Source organism: Pseudorca crassidens, chromosome 1, assembly GCF_039906515.1.
Source record: "Pseudorca crassidens isolate mPseCra1 chromosome 1, mPseCra1.hap1, whole genome shotgun sequence".
NCBI classification, from domain to species: domain Eukaryota; kingdom Metazoa; phylum Chordata; class Mammalia; order Artiodactyla; family Delphinidae; genus Pseudorca; species Pseudorca crassidens.
This window is the reverse complement of record NC_090296.1, coordinates 112,869,875-112,892,208: the sequence shown is the minus strand read 5'-3', so window position 1 is coordinate 112,892,208 and position 22,334 is coordinate 112,869,875. Positions and strand designations below refer to the sequence as shown.

Genomic DNA, 22,334 nt, shown 5'->3' with positions numbered 1-22,334 from the left:
AGGTTTTTAAAAAATTTCAATGACTATAATATATAATTATATTTAAATGACTTTTTCTCATTTCCAAAATTTTAAACTGGTTAATTTTTCATATCTACATGACATTATTTAATTACTGGCTGTTTGGTTCACAGTTTTATTTTTTTCAGTTTTATTTTTAAAAGAGTTTATTATTCTGTTTCTCTTTAAGAATTCTGAACATACTTATTACAGTCTTTGTACCATATGTTAATTTCATTAGGTGTGCGTTCAATTCCTGATGGTTAAATTTTTAAAACTAATTTAAAATTTTTGAGATAATTATAGATTCACATACAGTTGTAAGAAATAATAAAGAGATCCCACATGCCCTTTAATGGTAACATTTTGCAACAAAACTATAGTATAATATCCCAACCGAGATTCTGCCATTAATATAATGAAGAAACAAAATATTTCCATCAACACAAGGGTACCTCATGTTGTCCTTTCCTAGCTACACTCATTTCCCTCCCATCCCCACTCCTCCTCAATTCCTGGCAACTAGTAATCTGTTTCTCATTTCTATAATTTTGTCATTTCAAAAATATTATATAAATGGAATCATATAGTATATAACCTTCTGGGGCTGTTTTTTTTTTTCTACCAGCATATAGTTCTCTGGAGATTTATCCAGGTTGTTGTATGTATCAATAGTTTAGTCCTGGGCTTCCCTGGTGGCGCGGTGGTTGAGAGTCCGCCTGCCGATGCAGGGGACACAGGTTCGTGCCCCGGTCTATAAACTATAAAAAAAGTTTATAATAGTCCTTTTTATTGGTGGTTTGGTATGGAGATACCATAGTTTGTCCTACCACTCACCTGCTGAAGGACATCTGGGTTGTTTCCAGTATTTGGCTATTATGAATAAGCTGCTATACACACTGGTGTACAGGTTTTTGTGTGAACTTAAGTTCTTTTGTTTTTTAAAAATAAGATTTATTTATTGGTTTTGTTTTGGCTGTGTTGCATAGCATGGCATGTGGGATCTTAGTTTCCTGATCAGGGATCAAACCTCCACCCCCTGCAGTGGAAGGGTGAAGTCTTCACCAGTGGACCACAAAGGAAGTCCCCTGAACTTAAGTTTTTCATCTCTCCCAAATAAATACCCAAGAATGCATTTACTGGGTCATATTGTAGCTGCATTTAGTTTTTTTTTAACTTAAAAAAAAAAAATTATTTATTTATTTATTTTTGGCTGCGCTGGGTCTTTGTTGCTGCACGCGGGCTTTCTCTAGTTGTAGTGAGTGGGGGCTAGTCTTTGTTGCGGTGAGCGGGCTTCTCATTTTGTGGCTTCTCTTGTTGCGGAGCACGGGCTCTAGGTGCATGGGCTCAATAGTTGTGGCTCATGGGCTTAGTTGCTCTGCTGCAATATGGGATCTTCCCAGACCACAGATTGAACCCATGTCCCCTGCATTGGCAGGCGGATTCTTAACCACTGCACCACCAGGGAAGTCCTCTCTCTCTCTTTTTAATCTTAACCATTCTAATAGTTGTATAGTAATATCTCATATTGTGATTTTTAATTTGCATTTCCCTCATGCTAATGATGTTAAACATCTTTTTCATGTGCTTATCTGCCATCTGTATATCCTCTTTGGTGAAATATCTGTTCATATTTTAGCTCATTTTCTGACTGGATTGTTTTCTACTGTTGAGTTTTGAGAGCTCTTTATGTATTCAGATACTAGTCCTCTGTTGGATATTTCTATATATTATATATATATATATATGATATATATATATATCATATATATATAATGTAAAGGTGTTTTAGTTGTATTTAGTGGGAGAAATCAGGAAAGGTATGTCTACTCCATCTTCCTGAAAATGGAAGTCCTGGTTAATTTTTGGTGGTTATCTTTCTTAGCATTAGATTTCTATTATATATAATTTTGGTTTGCAGTCTCTTTTTTGAAAGAGATGTTTTTGTTACTAATTTCCCCCCTTCTCTGTTTAATAGTTTTGCAATTTCTTCCATCTAGCCCCCTAAGGACCTAGTCTGAAGAGGTCTTCTAATGGCCTGAGCCATTAGAAGATATCACAGTTCTAATCATTGAACCAGAAGGCAGCTTCTTCACAACTCCTTAGGCTTCCCTCCTCCTCCACTCAATTAACTTTTTTTCTTTTTTAAGTAACAAATTCTTTATCAAGGGCAATTTTTTTTAAAGCTCCAACAACAGGTAGGTTCTATTATAATCAAACCTAATACAGTAGATTGATTTCATTAGTTGCTCCAATTCTTCACCTTTGTCTGAATCTACACAATTTCCCATGCAACTAACTTGCCACTTGTCACTCTGTTGTGAAGCCCTATACCTATATACCCTTTAAAAAAAAATCTGCTTTATAGTTATAATTTATATACAATAACATCCATTCATTTTAAAATATATAATTTGATGAGTGTGATTAATATTTACAGTTGTATAATTACTACCATGATCAATTTATAGAACATTTCCATTAGTCAAAAAGTACTCAGCCCTTGTGCAATCAATCTCATTTCACCATCCCCAGCCCCAGACAATGACTAATCTGGTTTATATTCCTATAGCTTTGCCTTTTCCAGAATTTCATATAAAATGAATCAGACAGCTTGTAGTCTTCCACATCTGGCTTCTTTCACTTACTTAACATAATGCTTTTGAGATTCACCATGTTGTTGCATGTATCAGTAAGTAGTTCATTTCTTTTTGTTGCTAAGTTCAATTAACTTTTTAAAAGTCTCCTTCCATGAGACTGGTTGGGGGCGTGGCATCCTACTCCCCTGGCCTCAAGTTCTCTCTATTTATGAACTATCTCTATAGATATTTTCAGTACCAGGAACTCACCTCTCAGGCACCGTTCTCTGGTCCCATACCTGGAGGCCAGCAGGCCCACAGTTTCAGCCTCACTCAGTGACTTGCATCTCTTCTGTTTTTGGTCCATGGATAAGATTATTTTGTTTGTGAGCCCAAACATGTTCTCTGATTTTCACTTTATATATTTTACTTCTTGCTATGTGTTCAGAACAAAAGGGATGTGTCGAAAGTTTGAATACAGTAATTCAATGTGCCCAAAGGCACATTTTCTATGTAATGTATCTAGAGAATAAGACTCTAGAAGTTGGACTTCCCTGGTGGCGCCGTGGTTAAGAATCTGCCTGCCAATGCAGGGGACACGGGTTCGAGCCCTGGTCTGGGTGGATCCCACATGCCACAGAGCAACTAGGCCTCTGTGCCACAACTGCTGAGCCTGCACTCTAGCGCCTGCGAGCCACAACTACTGAAGCCTACAGCCCATGCTCCGCAACAAGAGAAGCCACTGCAATGAGAAACCCATGCACCACAATGAAGAGTGGCCCCTTCCTGCCACAACTGGAGAAAGCCCGTGTGCAGCAACGAAGACCCAACACAGCCAAAAATAAAATATGACAAAAAAAAAAAAGAAAAGAACTGAGCAGAAAAGAAAAAAAAAACAACATAAAAGGCTCCAAAATTAGTCTTTTGTTTGTCTTTGGTCATAGACTAATAAAATACTATTTGATTAAGCACTCCCAGGGCCTATCTGTAATAACTCAACTATATTCTTCTTTGATGTAGAATGCTGTCTAAAGACCACTGAACTTGCAGTCAGAAAACCTTAGTCCAAATCCTTGCTCTGGGACTTCCCTGGTGGTCCAGTGGTTAAGACTCAGCGCTCGCAATGCAGGGGGCCCAGGTTCGATCCCTGGTCAGGGAACTGGATCCCACATGCCACAAACTAAGAGCCTGCATGCCACAACTAAGACCCAACGCAGCCAAAAATAAATAAATAAATACATAAAAAAAAAAGTTACTTTGTAAATAAGGAAATGGAAGCCCAGAAAGGTTAAGTAATTCACTCATTACTCATTATTGATGAGTGGTCAGATCTTCAAGGCATTACACAGCTATCTCTTAATGGGTTCTGATTCTTTTTACACAACTTCCTTAATATGTCCCCTTATCTTCATCTTACATAAAAGATACATAAAGGACTGTAGGGAGGCATCCAGGGGGAAAGAGGACAGGATTTCTATCCCTTTCTAGAGCCCTGGCATCTTAAGGGAAATGACAAACCTCCTAAGAAAGCAATTGGGCTAAATTCTCTCCGGCTGTTAGCAAAGTGAATTCACATGGATGTCTCCTCCCAGTGATGGGCTGCTCTGATTACTGTATAACCAATTTGAATAGGAACAGGGTACATTTATTTCTAGACAAGGTAAGACTTAGAAGTAGGCACCTCATTTACAAGGGCAGATGAGCATAGCTGTATATAGACAGCAGGTATACAATTCAAAGAGGAATGTTATTCCTACTCTTGAAACAGCTGGGTAGGAACACGTGTTTATAAATCTGTCTCCCTCCTCTGGTATAATCTGCAAACGTTAACAATAATGAATGAGCTGAAAAGATGACAGTTCAGAGTGCTGGAGATGGGAGAGGGGAAGAGGAAAAATTCTAATATGGAAAAACAAAATGGAGGCTTGTTTAAATGTCAAAGCAAACAGTTTTCTGAAGTATAACTCTCTTCCTACAAGGTTCTGAGTTGAGACAGCTGGGAGATTAAGAAGACAGGAAGGAAAAAGCAGAAAATAACACTTAACAGACCTAGTTTCTCTATTAAGGGCTAGCTTTAAGGCAGCAAGTAGGCTGAAGAGAAAGAGAAAAGTTAGTTTTCATTTTAGAAAGCTTTCTATTTTGAATAAGTGTTCACAAAATAAGGAAAGGGTTGGCATGTTTGAAGATAATAAAAATAATAATATGCTAAAAGTAGTAGTAAAAGTAGTGCTTTGTGTTTCTCTAGGTGGTTATTTTCATATTTACCAAGGGCATCACAGACATAATCTCATTAAACATTACTAAATTTTAGAGTGCTGAGTTAAGTATTCTCCCTTCTTAAAGGCGATCAACACCAGAACATGGTAAAGGGGAAATGACTTAGGTATGAGGCAGCAATCAGGTTCCCCCAGGTAACAGGAGGAGTGCCGTGTTAAGACAAAACCCAGTCCCAAAGCAGCACTGCTTTGTTTCAAGGACAATTCAAAACAGTTGTGCAGGGACTTCCCTGGTGGTCCAGTGGTAAGAATCTGCCTTCCAATGCAGGGGACGCGGGTTTGACCCCTGGATGGGGAACTAAGATCCCACGTGCAGTGGGGCAGCTAAGCCCACGCACCGCAACTATTGAGCCCACGTGCTCTACAGCCTGTGGGCCACAACTAAGAGAGCCTGCATGCCGCAACTACTGAGCCCATGCACTCTGCTGCCACAATGAGAAGCCCACGTGCTGCAACGAAGAACCTGCGTACTCATATATGTGGAACCTAGAAAATGGTACAGATGAACCGGTTTGCAGAGGAGAAATTGAGACACAGAAGTAGAGAACAAACGTATGGACACCAAGGCGGGAAAGCGGCTGGGGGTGGGGGTGGGGGTGTGATGAATTGGGCAATTGGGATTGACATGTATACACTGATGTGTATAAAATGGATGACTAATAAGAAAATAAATAAATAAATAAACATTAAAAAAATAAAAAAGAACCTGTGTGCCGTGACTAAGACCCGATGCAGCCAAATAAATAAATATTGGAAAAAAAAAAAAAGTCATGCAGTCAAGACTGATACAAGCACAATAATGGAAAGAGTAAATTTGACCTCCAGAGCCCTCATTTTTACCATTTCCACTTAGTACATGCTTTCTCTCAGGGATCTAATAAACTAATGCTCAGTTGACCACTTTCCTTCTTGTATGCCATGTGCTTCCTTGCTTCCTAGCTTCCACTTTCCTTCTTGAAAACACTTCCTTCATTTGGCTTCCAGGACAAGGACACCACACAGGCCTGATTTTCTTCTTATTGTTCTGCTCGCTCCTTCTCAGCACCTTTTGCTGTTACTTCTTCATATCTAACTAATGACTCAAACTTCTATCTCCAGCACCTACCTTTTCCCTGAACTCCAGATTCATATATCTAATTGCAAATTTGACATTTCCATTTGATGTCTCAAAAGAGATTTCAAACTTAACATGACTCAAACTGAGCTCCTGATACCCACCTGTCCCTTGACCACTCCCTTGCCCCCTGCTCCCAATAACAACGTGGCTCTGAGTTTTCCCTATTTCAGGTAATGGCATTTCCATCCTTTCAGGTGTTCAGGTCAAAAACCTTGGGAGTTCTGCTTGACTCCTCTCTTACTCTCACACCACCCCACATCTGACAGTCAGCAAATCTTGTTGGCTCAACCTTCAAAATATATCCAGATTTTGATCATATCTCACTATCTCCACTTCTCTGGCTCCAGGTACTCCTCTAATTATTGCAACAGCCATCCTATCCCTCTCTGACCCATTCTCAACACAGGAGCCAGAGAGATCCTGTTAAAATCCAAGTCATATCCTATCATTCCTCTACTCAAAACCTTCCAAAGGCTTCTTTCCATTTCACCCAGATTAAAGGGCAAAATTCTTATTGTGATCTTAAAGGATTCATGTGATCTCGGCCCTCATTACCTCTCTGATCAACATCATCTACTACTCTGCCCCTCACACTCTGTTCTGGCATGTGAGCTACTTGTTCCTTGAACACAACAGGCATGTTCTCATCTTAGGGCCTTGAACTTGCCATTCCATCTATCAGTAACATCCCTTCCCCCCATCCCCCATATTCTCAAAGGTACTTTCCCTTCATTTCTTTCAAATATTTTCTCAAAAGTCATCTCAGTGAGGCCATCCCTCATTCGCACTCCCCACTTATATACTTTCTAGTTCCCTTTCCTACCTTCCTCCCCATAATATTTATCAGTATGTAACATAGCAGAAATTTTATTTATTCATCTTGCTTATTGTCTGTTCAGTCCTATTAGAATGTAAGCTCTATGAAGAGCAAGATTTTTGTCAGTTTTTTTGGACTGCTGTATCTATAAGAACTAGAAACATTTTTGGCATATAGTAGATGCTCAATAAGTATATGTTGAATGAATGAATGCTCCTTGTTTCTCTCCAGAAACTCTGTTCAAGTAAGGTATAAAAAACTGATAAACAGAAACCTCAATTAAATAGTGTTGAAGGACCACAAGAAGGAGCTCTCATGCCCTGTGATGGTAGCAGAGCCCAAACAGGAGGAAGAAAGACTCCTCTTCTTTCCTGGCAAGGACTCAGCCAATGAGAAGCTATGGACTCTGTTTACTATAGTGTTCCCAATTTCCCTCTCCCCTCTATAAAAGTGTTCTTCCCTTGCTGTGCAGGAACTCGCATGTGGCTCACCATGGTTGCAGACGCTGAATTGCAATTCTCTGCTGATCTCAAATAAGCCCATCTTTGCTGGAGAAATGTCTGGTCATCTATTTGATTTAGGTCAACATTTTGGTGGCCCATACGGGGACCAGAGGAGACCCCTGAAGACTCCAGGACTGGTGAGCAAACAGGTGAGGTACCCATAATTGAGCCCACTGAGCTCACTGCTTTTCTTGCTGACCGTGGAATTTGGAGGGTCTTTCTCCTGGATCCAAGCTCATGCCCTCTTTGTGTATGAAGAAATGGCTGGTGTTAGCTTGCAGGCTGTTTGAATTGAGCTGTTTGAACTGTAAGCTGTTCGAGCTGTTTGAAAATTGTTCTTTTACTCTAGAGGAAATCCTCTGAGAAATGGGATCCCAGTTATCTGTGGCCCCCACACCCTGGGACTTTGGCCAATTTTATGTTTAAAAACTGTGGTCCTTCCTCATGCACATTTCTAACTAAATGGACCCACCTGTCCAAAGGCAATTTAGAATATCAATGGCCATTTTTTTTTTTTTTTTTTGTGGTACGCGGGCCTCTCACTGTTGTGGCCTCTCCCATCGCGGAGCACAGGCTCCGGACGCGCAGGCAGCGGCCATGGCTCACGGGCCCAGCCGCTCCGTGGCATGTGGGATCTTCCCTGACAGGGGCACGAACCCGTGTCCCCTGCATCGGCAGGCGGGCTCTCAACCACTGCGCCACCAGGGAAGCCCTCAATGGCCATTTTGGGGAACTTTTAAAATCCCCAAACTTAATTTCCTTAAAACTGAACTGGACTACAATAGCTCAGAAACAGAGCTGAATGGTATGCCTATTTCAACTGGCATTTTAAGGCTTCCAAACATTATCAGGAACCTAAAACTGCTTCTCTGCAAAATAAGATTTTAAGAATAACTGAGGCAAATAAATGATTAAAGGAAGATAAAATGGCTCCTGAAGTCTCAGGCTCTTCTTCTTGGCTTCTTTGTCTCAGGCTCCACCTCTGGCACCACCTTTCTCTCCCTTGGCTTCTTGTGGCCAGACTCTGCCTCCAGCACCATTTCAATCCTTCCTTCTATACTGCCTATGCCTCCTCTTTACCCTCAATTCCCTCATACAAATTCTCTCCCGGAACTTGTTAGAGCCTGTCCCTTAAAAATTAAGCCTTCTGGGCTTCCCTGGTGGCACAGTGGTTAAGAATCCGCTGGCCAATGCAGGGGACACGGGTTCGAGCCCTGGTCTGGGAAGATCCCACATGCCACGGAGCAACTAAGCCAGTGTGCCACAACTACTGAGCCTGTGCTCTAGAGCCTGCGAGTCACAACTACTGAGCCTGCGTGCTACAACTACTGAAGCACACGCACCTAGAGCCCATGCTCCACAAGAGAAGACACTGCAATGAGAAGCCTGTGCACCGCAACCAAGAGTAACCCCCGCTCGCCACAACTAGAGAAAGCCTGCGTGCAACGACGAAGAGCCAATGCAGCCAAAAAAAAACCTCAAAAAAAATCCTAAAAAAAAAAAAATTAAGCTTTCTGAGGATCCAGAGGTTAAACCCTTAATTTCTTATATTCCCTTATATTGAACTGTGAGCCACTGTCAAATATTTTCCCAAAGTAACTGAAGATCCTCACAGATTTTCTGAGGTGTTTATTTGTTAAACTTTTATTGATTAATTGATTGATTGACTTTTACTTGGTTGCACAGGGTCTCAGTTGTGGCTTGTGGGCTCTTCTTTTTTAATATCTTTATCGGAGTATAATTGCTTTACAATGTTGTGTTAGTTTCTGTTGTACAACAAAGTGAATCAGCTATAAGTATACATATATCCCCACATCCCCTCCCTCTTGAGCCTCCCTCCCACCCTCCCTATCCCACCCTCATGGGCTCCTTAGTTGCTACATGTGAACTCTTAGTCGCGGCATGCGTGTGGGATCTAGTTCCGTGAAGGCCAGGCACAGCATTTGATGAAAACTGCTAATTGGGAAAATCCTGAAATGTCTCTAGAATTACAACTGGGAGACCAGCCCACTAACTTACTACATGATCAGGTTAGAGATATGGCTAAGCGACTTCATGGAGCAATTTTCCAAAGCCTGTTGATTGGAACAAACTTCAGGCTTGCATACAAAAATCTGATGAAACTGTTCATAACTATTATAATCGACTTCAGATTAAAAAAAAAATTCTGGTCTTCCTTCATGTGTTGATTCTACCTGGTAGTTTTTAACTCTATTTTTATTAATGGGCTGAACTGGGATCTTTCCCATCTAGTAAAAAAGACCAGGATGGAATGGGAAACTATGTCCATCCCAGACTTAATTAATCTGACAAACCAGCTCTCTTGCACTCTACATGAGTCACCTAAATGGGAGACCACCAAAATTCTTAATCTTCAAATCCAGCAAATGAAGGCTCCTAAACAAAACCCAAACCCTCCTAGTTTCTGCTATTATTGCAAAGAGCTAGGACATTGGAAAAGAGACTGCTACAAATTTAAGTACTTTAGGCATCTTCAGCTCTCTAACCAGCCTTTCCAACGTCCTCCCAACTCTCAATTATGGGGCTCTGAGGAACTACCAGGGATTTTCCCAATTCTCCCTCTTAATCAACTTGGAGAAACATTTCTCCAGATTGGGAATGGATCTCTTCCAGTCCTAAATGATGCTGGAGCTAAACTCTCAGTGCTCAACCCAACTAATATAAAGCAGCCCCTGCCTGGGAATATTAAAACATTTCAGGACTGCCCTGGCAGTCCAGTGGTTAAGACTCTGAGCTTCCAATGCAGGGGGCTCGGGTTCAATTCCTGGTCAGGGAACTAAGATCCCAACATGCCACGAGACGTGGCCAAAAAAACCTCCAAAATACCCCAGTTCAAATAGTGGGGATCTCTAATGAACCTCAAAAGGTTCCTATCTCTGACCAATTCCCTTTTGTTTAGGCCCTTTCAGATACATACACCCTTTTCTCCTTAGTTTCTCTGTCCCTACTCATTTATTAGGCCGAGACTTCTTAGAGAAGTATCATGCCAAAATTTCTTTCTCCCAAAAGGAGGAGTTAATTATAGAATTTGACAGTAGTCATCAAAGTAACCAGCCAGGTGAATTAAATGATCCTTTGACATCTTTTTTTTGTTCTAGAGCTGATTCTGGAAACACTGATCATTTGCCCCTATTGAATCAGCTACCACTTTCCTTATGGGCAAAATCTCCAACTGATACTGGCAAAATTAATAGTGCATCTCCCATCAAGTTTCACATAGATTCCTCAAAACCTCATCCCGGAATTAATCAATATCATATAAAGTAAAGCAGCCCTTCAAGGCACAAAGCCCATAATAGAAGATTACAAGGCTTGAGGCCTCTTTACCCCTTGTACTAGCCCTGTAACACTTCCATTTTCCCAGTGAGAAAACCTAAGGGCCAAGGGTGGAGGCCCAGGACCTCTGAGCAAAAAAAACAACACTGTTGGGAGTTCCCTGGTGGTCCAGTGGTTAGGATTTGGCACTTTCACTGTTGTGGCCCAAGTTCAATCCCTGGCTGGGGAAATAAGATCCCGTAAGCTGCGCAGCACGGCCAAAAACAAACAAAAAAAACATTGTTATCCCTCAATATCTTGTTGTTCCTAACTTTCATAGGTTACTAACATCTATTCCTATCAGAAGTAAATTCTTTACTGTAACTGATTTATGAGTTCACTCTTTAGTATTCCAGTTGACGAAGCTAGCCAACACCTGTTTGCCTTCATTTGGGAAGAAAAACAATTCACCAGGACAGTAATGTCTCAAGGGCTTTATTGAGAGCCCTTCATTTCTCACCAACCCTGAAGGCTGATCTGGATGATATAAAGTTCAGGGGTTCTACTTTGTTGCAGTAAGTAGATGATTTGCTTCTTTGCTCTCCTTTTCTCTTCACAGGAAGACAGCAACCACTTGCTAAAACTTTCAGGTTTAAAACTATCATATATAGGATGGATAAACAACAAGGTCCTACTGTATAGCACAGGGAACTATATTCAATATCCTGTGAAAAACCACAATGGAAAAGAATATATATATGCATAACTGAGTCACTTTGTTGTACAACAGAAATTAAAGGCAACACCGTAAATCAACTATACTTCAATAAAATTAAAAAACAAACAAACATTTAGGCTTAAAGGGACACAAGGTCACCAAACAAAAACTGCAGTTTGCCCAAACCTAGTTTCAATATTTAGAGCATCTGATCTCAAAATAAGGGCTACAATCAGATCCAGATAGACTTCATGTTGTCCTAAGTTTCCCCAAACCCAAAACTAGGTGCCGAGAGGTATTCCTGAGCTACTGGTTATTGCTTAAATTGCATTCTAAATTTCTCTCTATGGCCAAACCTCTGTATGTCTTACTCAACAGTAACAATCCTGACCCAATTTTATGGGAAGAACTGGACAACACGGCCTTTAAGGCCTTAAAGGGGAGTTTTATGAATCCACCTGCTCTTGGGCATCACAATTATCAAATTCCCCTTTTCCCTTTTTGTTTATGAAAAGGAAGGGAATGCCCTTGGGGTACTTACCCAAAAACAAGGGACCACCAACAACCCATAGGATATTATAGCCAGTAACTGGACTCTGTGGCATGGGAACACCTCCCGTCCTTGCCTTAGAGCCATTACAGCCACTGCCATTTTAGTTAAAGCAACCAGGAAAATCACTATGGGATGCCCTTTAGCCATTTTTATACCTGACGCAGTAGAAGTTCTCCTGAATTCTCATCACACTCAATGCCAAACGAAAGCAGCCAAATCTCTGTCATGGCTCAAAGGGGTATTTCCCCAAATGATGACTTAGAGAAACTGGCTAGAGAAGCCCAACAAGTGGCCTAAGAAAAGGAAAAGCAAGGTTGGAAATGCAACCATTTTTGGTTTGATAAAAAGAGAAAGCTCTGGTTTGGACCAAATAACAACGCAGTCTTACAGAGGACTCTAAAATTCCCACTCCCCACCACTGTCCATGCATTAAACTACTGGTGTACTGACAAAATGATCGCATTCATGAATCAATATGAGTGGGGAAACATTAAGAAAGCTACAAAAAGTGACTACCTCACTTGTCCCACTTGTCCAAAGTACAACCCAGGGAAGCCTGTTTGTACTGCTCCTGGACATTTTAAACTACTTAATTTGGGACTTCCCTGGTGGTCCGGTGGTAGAGAATCTGCCTTCCAATGCAGGGGACACTGGTTCAATCCCTGGTTGGGGAACTAAGATCCCACATGCCGCAGGGCAACAAAGCCCACGTGCCACAACTACTGAGCCTGCATACCACAACTACAGAGCCCACGCACTACAACTACAGAGCCCAAGCCACAACTAGAGAAGAGAAAACCTGCATGCCACAACTAGATCCCGCATGCCGCAACGAAGACCCGATGCAGCCAAATAAATAAATAAAATTTAAAAAATGCTACTAAACTGATTAATTTGAGGTTTGGCAAATGGATGTCATACAACTTCCTCCATCTCATGGATGTGAATATATTTTAGTCACGGTCTGTATGTTTTCTCAATGAACTGAAGCCTTCTCTTGCAGACAGGCTACTGCCTCTTCTGTGGCTAAGGTCTTTTTAGAAAAGATTAACCCTACCTGGGGAACTCCTCTCAAACTTTACAGTGATCGAGGAACCCATTTTACTGGCCAGGTACTTCAACGAGCCTGTGCTGTTTATCCAGTTTTACAAGTTTCACTGTGCTTACCACCCTCAATCCTCTGGTTTCCTTGTGGAACACACCAACTGTGTTTTTAAGACTGAATTGGCAAAACTGGTAGAGGCCCTCCAAATACCCTGGCCAAAAGCATTGCTGTTGGTCCTTCCAAATCTCAGATCTACTCCTTTTAGAACTCATAAACTCTCCCCTTTGAGATAGTCATAAGATGTCCAATGCACTTGGCTTCTGCTTCTTTTGACCCACAAGTGATAAAAGGAGAGATACTCTAATACTGCAAAGGCCTAACTGCTTCTATTAAAAATAACCATGCTTTCAGCCACTATGGAGAACAGTATGGAAGTTCCTTGAAAAACTAAAAACAGAACTACCATATGACCCAGCAATCCCACTACTGGGCATATACCCTGAGAAAACCATAATTCAAGAAGAGTCATGTACCACAATGTTCATTGCAGCTCTATTTACAATAGCCAGGACATGGAAGCACCTAAGTGTCCATCAAGAGATGAATGGATAAAGAAGATGTGGCACATATGTACAATGGAATATTACTCAGCCATAAAAAGAAATGAAATTGAGTTGTTCGTAGTGAGGCGGATGGACCTAGTCTGTCATACAGAGTGAAGTAAGTCAGGAAGAGAAAAACAAATACCATACACTAATACATATATATGGAATCTAAAAAAAAAAAAAAGGTTCTGATTAACCTAGGGGAAGGACAGGAATAAAGACACAGACGTAGAGAATGGACTTGAGGACAAGGGGAGGGGGAAGGGTAAGCTGGGATGAAGTGAGAGAGTAGCATTGACATATATACACTACCAAATGTAAAATAGATAGCTAGTGGGAAGCAGCCGCAGAGCACAGGGAGATCAGCTCGGTGCTTTGCAACCACCTAGAGGGGTGGAATAAGGATGGTGGGAGGGAGACGCAGAGGGAGGGGATATGGGGATATACGTACGCATATAGCTGATTCACTTTGTTATACAGCAGAAACTAACAACACTGTAAAGCAGTTATACTCCAATAAAGATGTTAAAAAAAAAATAACCATGCTTTGGTAAAGCAGTCTTTTCACAGTATACCCTTGGGAGACGAAGACCTTAAGCATCACACCTTGTAACCTGGAGATTTCATCTATTGGGAAAGAATTCTCTTATACCTCACTGGAAAGGCCCCTATCGGGTACTGCTAGCCAACCCTTGTACCACCAAACTCCAAGAAACAGATTCTTGGCGAGTCATGTGATACAAGTAAAGAAAGCACCAAACCCTGACTGGACCTGCACATTATCTGGGTTACCTGAAAGTGAAGATTTCCCAGAAGAGAAGCAGCAACATCTGATGAGACACCTTTCCGAACGTATCTAGACCAGCCCTGTTGGAAGTTTGTTGCCAAGCCTCTGATGATGATATAACACTTCAGATGATCTCAAATGTTTATGATCTTGATAACATACGGACTTCAGATAAAAAGTGCTTGAGAATTCTGCCTTCTACCCTCCCTTTTCACTCGAACGTGACCTCAATAGGTTTCTAATCTATGCACTTTTCCTCTGCCTTGAGACATTACACCTAGGAAAGGTCCTTCTTGGCACTGAGGGACAAAAAGCTGCTGAAACTAGAAAAACTAACTTTTGGTCAGTGACGTTTTCAGAGAAAGATCTTGATTAAAAGGGGGAAATGTAAAAAATAAATAAACAGAAACCTCAATTAAATAGAGCTGGGAGACCAGAAGAAGGAGCTCTCATGCCCTGTGATAACAGCAGAGCCCAACAGGAAGAAGAATGACTCCTCTTCTTTCCTGGCAAGGACTCAATCGTGGTTTCTTTGTTTACTTTAGCACTCCCAGCTTCCCTTTCCCATCTATAAAAGTGTTCTCCTTCCCTTGCCATGTAGGGACTTGCATGTGGCTTACCATGGTTGCAGACCCCAAATTGCAATTCTCTGCCTATCCTGAATAAACCCATCTCTGCTGGAGAAATATTTGGCAGTTTTATTTAAGTCAATCAAAGAAAAATTTCCAAGTAGTTCCATTCTTATACATAATGGGGCTTATACATCATGGGACTCTTACTAGTGTCTGAATACAGTAATATAGTTTATTTTGTGAGTTGAATAGGCATCTACTTTGCCCAACTGAGTCAGTAACCTGCTGTATGATTCTGGGCAAGCTACTTTATCCTCCTTTGTTGGACTAGACCTCTAGAATTCTGTGATTCTATGAAAGGCCATGAAACTCAAGCACTTAAACGTATAAATGACTAATAAAATGCTATTTCCCATGGAGTTTTAACAATGATCAAAGGCTTAAGCTAAACAAAATACAAGGCATGAAATATAAGGCATGTCATTTCAGATATTGTTTACCTGGTAGAAAAAAATTTTATCTGAGTGGGAGTATAAATTGGTAAAAGCACTCTGGAAAACTATTTTGTTTCTACCAAACTCATGTATTTCTAAGCAGATCTTCTAAAGCTAAACATACATCTACCCTATGACCCAGCAATTCTCAGAAACAAGAACTTACATCCAACAAAAGACATGTAAAAGAATGTTTATAGCAGCTTCACTCATAACAGTCCCAAACCAGAAACAACTCAAAATGTCTGTAAAAAGTAGAATGGATAAATTGTGGTATATTCATAATGTAATATTATAATGCTCTGAAGAATGAACTACTGCTATACATTACAAAATGGATGAATCTCACAGACATAATGTTAAGTGAAAGAAGCCAAACAAGAGTACATACCATGTGATCACATTTCAAGGTAGGAAAACTCATCTATAATGATACAAATCAGAACAGTGGTTACCTTTTGGGGTGGTATTGACTGCAGAGGGCATGAGAGAATCTTCTAGGGGTACTGGTAATGTTCTAGTTCTGGATGTAGGTAGTAGTCACACAGTTATATACATATATAAAAATTCATCAAACCACGTACTTAGTATTTGTTCATTTTATTTATGTTATACTTCAATAAAACATTGAAGCAGGGACTTCCCTGGTGGCACAGTGGTTGAGAATCCACCTGCCAATGCAGGGGACACGGGTTCGATCCCTGGTCCAGGAAGATCCCACATGCTGTGGAGCAACTAAGCCCGTGTGCCACAACTACTGAGCCCTCGTGCCACAACTGCTGAAGCCTGTGCACCTAGAGCCTGCACTCCACAACAAGAGAAGCCACCGCAATGAGAAGCCCGAGCACCGCAACGAAGAGTAGCCCCTGCTCGCCACAACTAGACAAAGCCCGCACGCAGCCAACGAAGACCCAACACAGCCAAAAATAAATGAATAAATTAAAAAAAATAATAAAACATTAAAGCAATCTACAGCAGGCAGTAGGTTCTCTCTCAGTAGCATTCTACTCTATCAAAGAGTTAAAAAACTCTCTGGAATATAGTGACCAACTCAGTAAACTTTCACAGAGAAAGTCTATCTCCCCTGAGGTTAACCAACAATTTTTTAACACCAGAAACTAACACAACATTGCAAATCAACTATACTTCAGTTAAAAAACCCCAAAAACAAACAAACAAAAATGAACAACTTTTTGGTATCAACATGTATCAGGGGATTGTGTTGGGCATAGTGTAAAATACATATAATAATTCTTTATTTACTGGCAACACTTCTAAATGTTTCTACTGCTACTATGCCTAGAGAGGGCACAGGAAATTCATATATTGCTGGTGGGTGTATAAAGCTGGTCCAACCTCTGGTGGCAATCGGGCATTATCTTTCAAAAAGCACATTCTCTTTGACCCAACAAATCCACTTGAAGGTATTTATCCACAAATATTCTCAGTGTACAAAATGAACAAGGTACCTACTGCAGCAGTGTTTATTACAGAAAAAGATGGGAAACTAAATGTCCTTCAATGAAGAAGCAATCAAATACATTTCTGCATATCTGCACGATGGAATACTATGCAGCTGTTAAAAAAACAACTATAAATAAACTGATATGGAACAAATTCTGACATATACAGGCAAATGGAAAAAAAGCGCAAGGTACAGAACAGTAATTACAGTATGCTACCATCGGTGTAAAAATAACCTTATAAGTGTCTACTTATAAGTGCACAGAAGGTCTCTGAAAGGATAAATAAACTAGTATTAGTGGTCTTCCCTAGGGAGGGAAACTGGGTGGCTGGAATTCAGTGCAAGGAAACTTGTTTTTCATTGTATATTCATTTTACTGTTGAATTTTTACACCATATACATGTGTTACCTATTCAAAAAAAAAGGTAAAAATAGTAGTTAATTTTGGTAGGACAAAATGCTAATTGTTTTTCCTTTTAGGAAAGGAAAATATTATAATTGAAGAGGGCAAATAAGTGGCAGGATGAATACCATCTCTGAAACCCTGTCTCACTTCTTGTAAATGGGTAATTTCTCTTTATTCAGTTCAGAGTATCAAGGTGATTGTGGCAGTTTTAAAATATGTCCACAGATTCTTCGATATTCTTCCCTCAAAATGGAGAGGGCTAATTCCCCGCACCCTGACTGTGGGTTACAATTAGCAACTTGGTTCTAATAAACAGAATGTGGTGAAAGTAGCCTTCTCAGACTAGGTGATAAAAGGCAACATGGGTTCCTCCTAGTTTTTCCTCTTGGATTACTTCTCTTGGGGAAGTTAGCTGCTGTGTTATGAGGACACTGAAGTAGCCTACCCTATGGAGAGGTGCATAAGGCCAGAGACTGAGGCCTCCTGCTAACAGACACGTAAGTGAGCCAACTTGGAAGTGATCCTCAAATAAGCTTTCAGATGATAGCAGCCCAGTTGACATTTTGACTGCAACTTCATGAGCAATCTTGAGACAGAATCAGCTACTTAAGCCACTCTTGAATTGCTGACCCCCAGAAACTATAAGTTTTAGAATGCTATATTTTGGGAATAATTTGTTATACAACAACAGATAACCTAGAATAGCGTTTTATCCTAAGCCGACAAAGAATTCATTCAACTTATTCCTTCCTGGAGCAAATATTTACTGAGCCTCTATTATTTGCCAGGCATTATGGTAAGTATTGAAGTTATAAAAAACAACTAAGAAGATACCAAGGTCCATTTCTGGGCTGGGAGCAAATATTTATTAAGAGCCTACGCTGGACTAGGTACTGGAGAACAAAGATAAACAAGGCCAGCTGCTTGCTCTCAACATAAGGGACTGAAAAATAGGTTAGGGGCAAGAGGTCACATGTGACTGAATATGCCAGTAGCTTTGAGTTTTAAAATGGAAACGTCAGTATTTACCTACATGCTGCTTTTAAATCTTGTTTCAATCCCAACTGCCAATCCTGGTTGATGCTGACAACTACCCCCTGAATAAAGGGCAGGTTAGCATGCAAGTCTCCCTTGCCCTCTTTCCCTTCCTCCCTCCCTCATACCTTTCTCCCTCCCTCCCTCCCTTCAACAAATGAATACCTACTTTGGCTCAGAGTATCTGAGATATAGCAATGCACAAAACTGACAGCTCTTGCTCTTATACAACTTATACTCAAGTGGTGGGAGACAGACAACAAGTAAATATATGTCAAGACAGTGGTAAGCCCTATGGAGATAAACGAAGCAGGAGCAAATGAATAAAGAATGTGAGGGATGGGATGTTGCTATTTTATAAAGGGCAGTCAAGAGAAGCCTTATTGAGCAGGTGACATTTAAGCAGAGAAACCTGCGTGAGCCATGAGGAAATTAGAAGGAAGAATATTTGAGGCAGAGGAAAAACCAGGTACAAAGGCGCTGTAGTGGGAATGTGCTTGGCATGTTCTCAGGAAGCGCAAAGTGGAGTGAGACTATGGTGGAGTAAGTGAGAGGAAGAGTAGGAAGAGACGAGGTCAGAGATGAGGGCAGCCCAGATCATGTAGACCAGGGGTTTACACACTTTTAATGTAAGGAACCCATTGTAAATATTTTAGCCTTTGCAGGCCACACAATCTCTGTGGTAACTTCTCAACCCTTGCAGCACAAAGAGTCACAGACAATACATAGATGAATGGGTTATGGCTGTGTACCAATGAAATTACAAAAACAGGCAGTGGACTGGATTTGGTACTTTGACTGTAATTTGCAGGCCCCTGATATCAACAGTGTAGCACCTTATAAGACAAATAATGGAGGCCAGAGGGGAACAGTATATGTATGCCCAGGCTTTGGCCTCAGAATGTAGCCTTCACTGAAACAAAGCTATAAATGAGAGTTAACTGAAACACTTCTATTGACATTAAGCACTCAAAGGTTGTTTGTTGAATACATAAACTGAAAAAGCAGATTGTCTGCAACCCAAAATAACAATTATTTATCTGTTTCTATAAACAAATGTTTTTTTTAAAATTTGTTTTATTTATTTTTGGCTGCGTTGGGTCTTCGTTGCCATGCGCGGGCTCTCTCTAGTTGTGGCGAGCGGGGGCTACTCTTCGTTGCGGTGCGTGGGCTTCTCATCGCAGTGGCTTCTCTTGTCACAGAGCACGGGCTCTAGGCGCTCGGGCTTCAGTAGCTGTGGCTCGTGGGCTCTAGGCACTAGGGCTCAGTAGGTGTGGTGCATGGGCTTAGTTGCTCCACGGAATGTGGGATCTTCTCGGACCAGGGCTTGAACCTGTGTTCCCGGAGTTGGCAGGCGGATTCTTAACCACTGTGCCACCAGGGAAGCCCAATAAATGTTCTGACAATAAAATTAACTTTGGAACACAAGCCATTCATAAATTGAGGACTCAATATACAGAGGATATTTTAATTTTTCTTCATGACTCAGGGGCATTATTCTAGATATGATTCTCCTGTGGTGTGGTAAACGAATGTCCTTTCAAAGGTTACCGAGGCCTTAAGGGTTAATGACTCCATTAACTGTGATCAGACTTCTCTGTTGAGTTTTTGTGTTTTGCTTTTCGGTCTCCTACCTGGTTGTCAGCAGTCACTTTTTGTCATTAACATGTCTACCTTTTGCAGTAATAGTCATTTCCATATTCCCAACCTCTGTATCACATCCAACTTGCTTCTTATAATCTACTTTAGATGAGGAAATCAGGGAGTCAATACTAACGTAGGTCTATCATCAGGCCCTATAGGTCCTCTTATCTGACTTCACGGCCATATACATTCCACGTGCATTAATTCCACGATTCTCTTAAGAGTCTGTTATATTTGGAATACAAAGTCCATGGGGAAAAATTCTATAGATATTAGCCAAAGGAATCAGTTAGTCAGACAAAACCATTTTTGGTAACTCCCTACAACTAATTTGTCAGTGAGCTTTGAATGCAGTGTGGGGTGTATGTGATCAATGTCCAATAAACAAATTTTTAAAAACTGAAGACTTGTTTTTATTCCTCTTTTAAGTGTGTTATTTCTACCAACAGGTAATGAGGGTCTCAGTATAGGTGCCAAGAATGCTAAGACATGGCAATAAAATGAAACATACATCTTTAAGACTCTCTTAGACAGAGAAACTAAAAAACATTGCTTAAGGCAGTGATTCTCAAAGTATGGTTCAGGGATGTCTGGCAGTCCCAAAGACAGTTTCAAGGGGTTTTGCAAAGTCAAAACTATTTTCATAATAATACTAAGACAAATTTGGCTTTTTATTTTCATTCTCTCATGAGTGTACATAAGAGTTTTCCAGAGGCATGACGTGATATTTCGACAAATTGGATATAGAAGTACACATGAGAATCCAGTGTCTCCTATTAAGCCGAACACTAAAAAGATTTGTAAAAATGTAAAATAATGCTACTCTTCTTACTAAATATTTTTGTTTTAGAAACTGTAGTTATTTTCATAAATATGGTAACATGTAAAACGTTTATTATTGTTATTTTTAAATAGATTAATAAATACATGTATTTTTTAATCTTTATTGGAGTATAATTGCTTTACAATGTTGTGTTAGTTTCTGCTGTATAAGAAAGTGAATCAGCTATACGTATACATATATCCCCATATTCCCTCCCTCTTGCGTCTCCCTCCCACCCTCCCTATCCCACCCCTCTAGGCGGTCACAAAGCACCAAGCTGATCTCCCTGTGCTATGCGGCTGCTTCGCACTAGCTATCTATTTTCCATTTGGCAGTATATATAAGTCCGTGCCACTCTCTCACTTTGTCCCAGCTTACCCTTCCCCCTCTCCATGTCCTCAAGTCTATTCTATTTTTAATAGGTTCTCAGTTTTAATTTCTGTTAGGGCAAATATCAATAACTATAATATCAATAGATATAAACAAAAGCTCTTAGAGGTCCTTAATAATTTTTAAGGATGGAAAGGAGTCCTGAGTTTAAAAAGTTTTAAAACTGCTGACTTAAGGGGTACAACCCAAGCATTATTTTACTTCTGCCTTTTTATAAAGATGTTAACTAAGCTGCTGCTATCTTCATGCTGGAAGACAGAAAGTTGGGGACCAGCCAGTTCTACCACTGCTGTCAGTTCTGCCTTGTGGGGATCCACTTGCCCAGTTGGAATTCTCCTAAGTTATGAGAATTTGGGACCCTGAAGAGAGGCAACTGATGATCTCTAAAGGAAGCAGGGAATTTGGGGCATAACGAAAAGGGATCATGGGCTGAAAAAGGAGGAAGCAGAGCTGGCTTTCTGTGGCATCTGGATACGAGCCAGTCACCACGGCCTGTACGTTCTGCCTTTGAACTCTCTCTGAATAATATCTTCTTCCCCATCCCCAACCACAACCATCAGAATCCAGGTCCTCGTTAACTCACCTCTAGATTATTCTAACAGACTTTGAATTATGCTCCTAACTCCAATCTTTAATTCTTTCTGTCAATCCAGCCAGTAAACTACTGTCAGATTAGTGTACCTCAAACAGTGCTTTCATGCAATAAGCCAGCAAATATATCTTACTTATTATACTCCATCACTGTGCCAAGTGCTAGTAGAGATTCAAAACTTTCACTTAACTGAAAATCTTATTCTATTTGGGGGGAGGGAAATGAATATGTATCAAATCATTACTAAAATATGCTACACATACTGTGGTATAGACATGCAGTGTGACAGATCAGAGAAAGAATAGGATTTTGGTAACTCTTAAGAGGATCCGGGATGAGCTTGGTACACATAAGGAAGAGTGAAACCATGTGATAATGAGCTGAGGCTACGTGTTGGAGAGCAGGAAGAAGATCTGAAGAAGACAGTCTAATACTTCATGCTAAAAAAAATACTTGTTAATTACTGATTGGTACACTAATGCATTAAAATAAATTATAGGGCTTCCCTGGTGGCATAGTGGTTAAGAATCCGCCTGCCAATGCAGGGGACACGGGTTCAAGCCCTGGTCTGGGAAGATCCCACATCCCGCGGAGCAACTAAGCCTGTGAGCCACAACTACTGAGCCTGCGCTCTAGA

The 22,334-nt window shown here is 40.6% G+C and overlaps 1 protein-coding gene and 1 non-coding gene across 6 annotated transcripts in view; one reads left to right on the top strand and one right to left on the bottom strand.

Moving 5' to 3' along the window:
• Nucleotides 1–22,334, bottom strand: part of ZNF609 (zinc finger protein 609) — a 232,309-nt gene that overhangs the window by 17,153 nt on the left and 192,822 nt on the right. The window lies entirely within an intron of this gene.
• Nucleotides 3,666–3,738, top strand: TRNAA-CGC (transfer RNA alanine (anticodon CGC)). Its single transcript has one exon. It is a non-coding gene; the product is annotated as a tRNA-Ala (tRNA).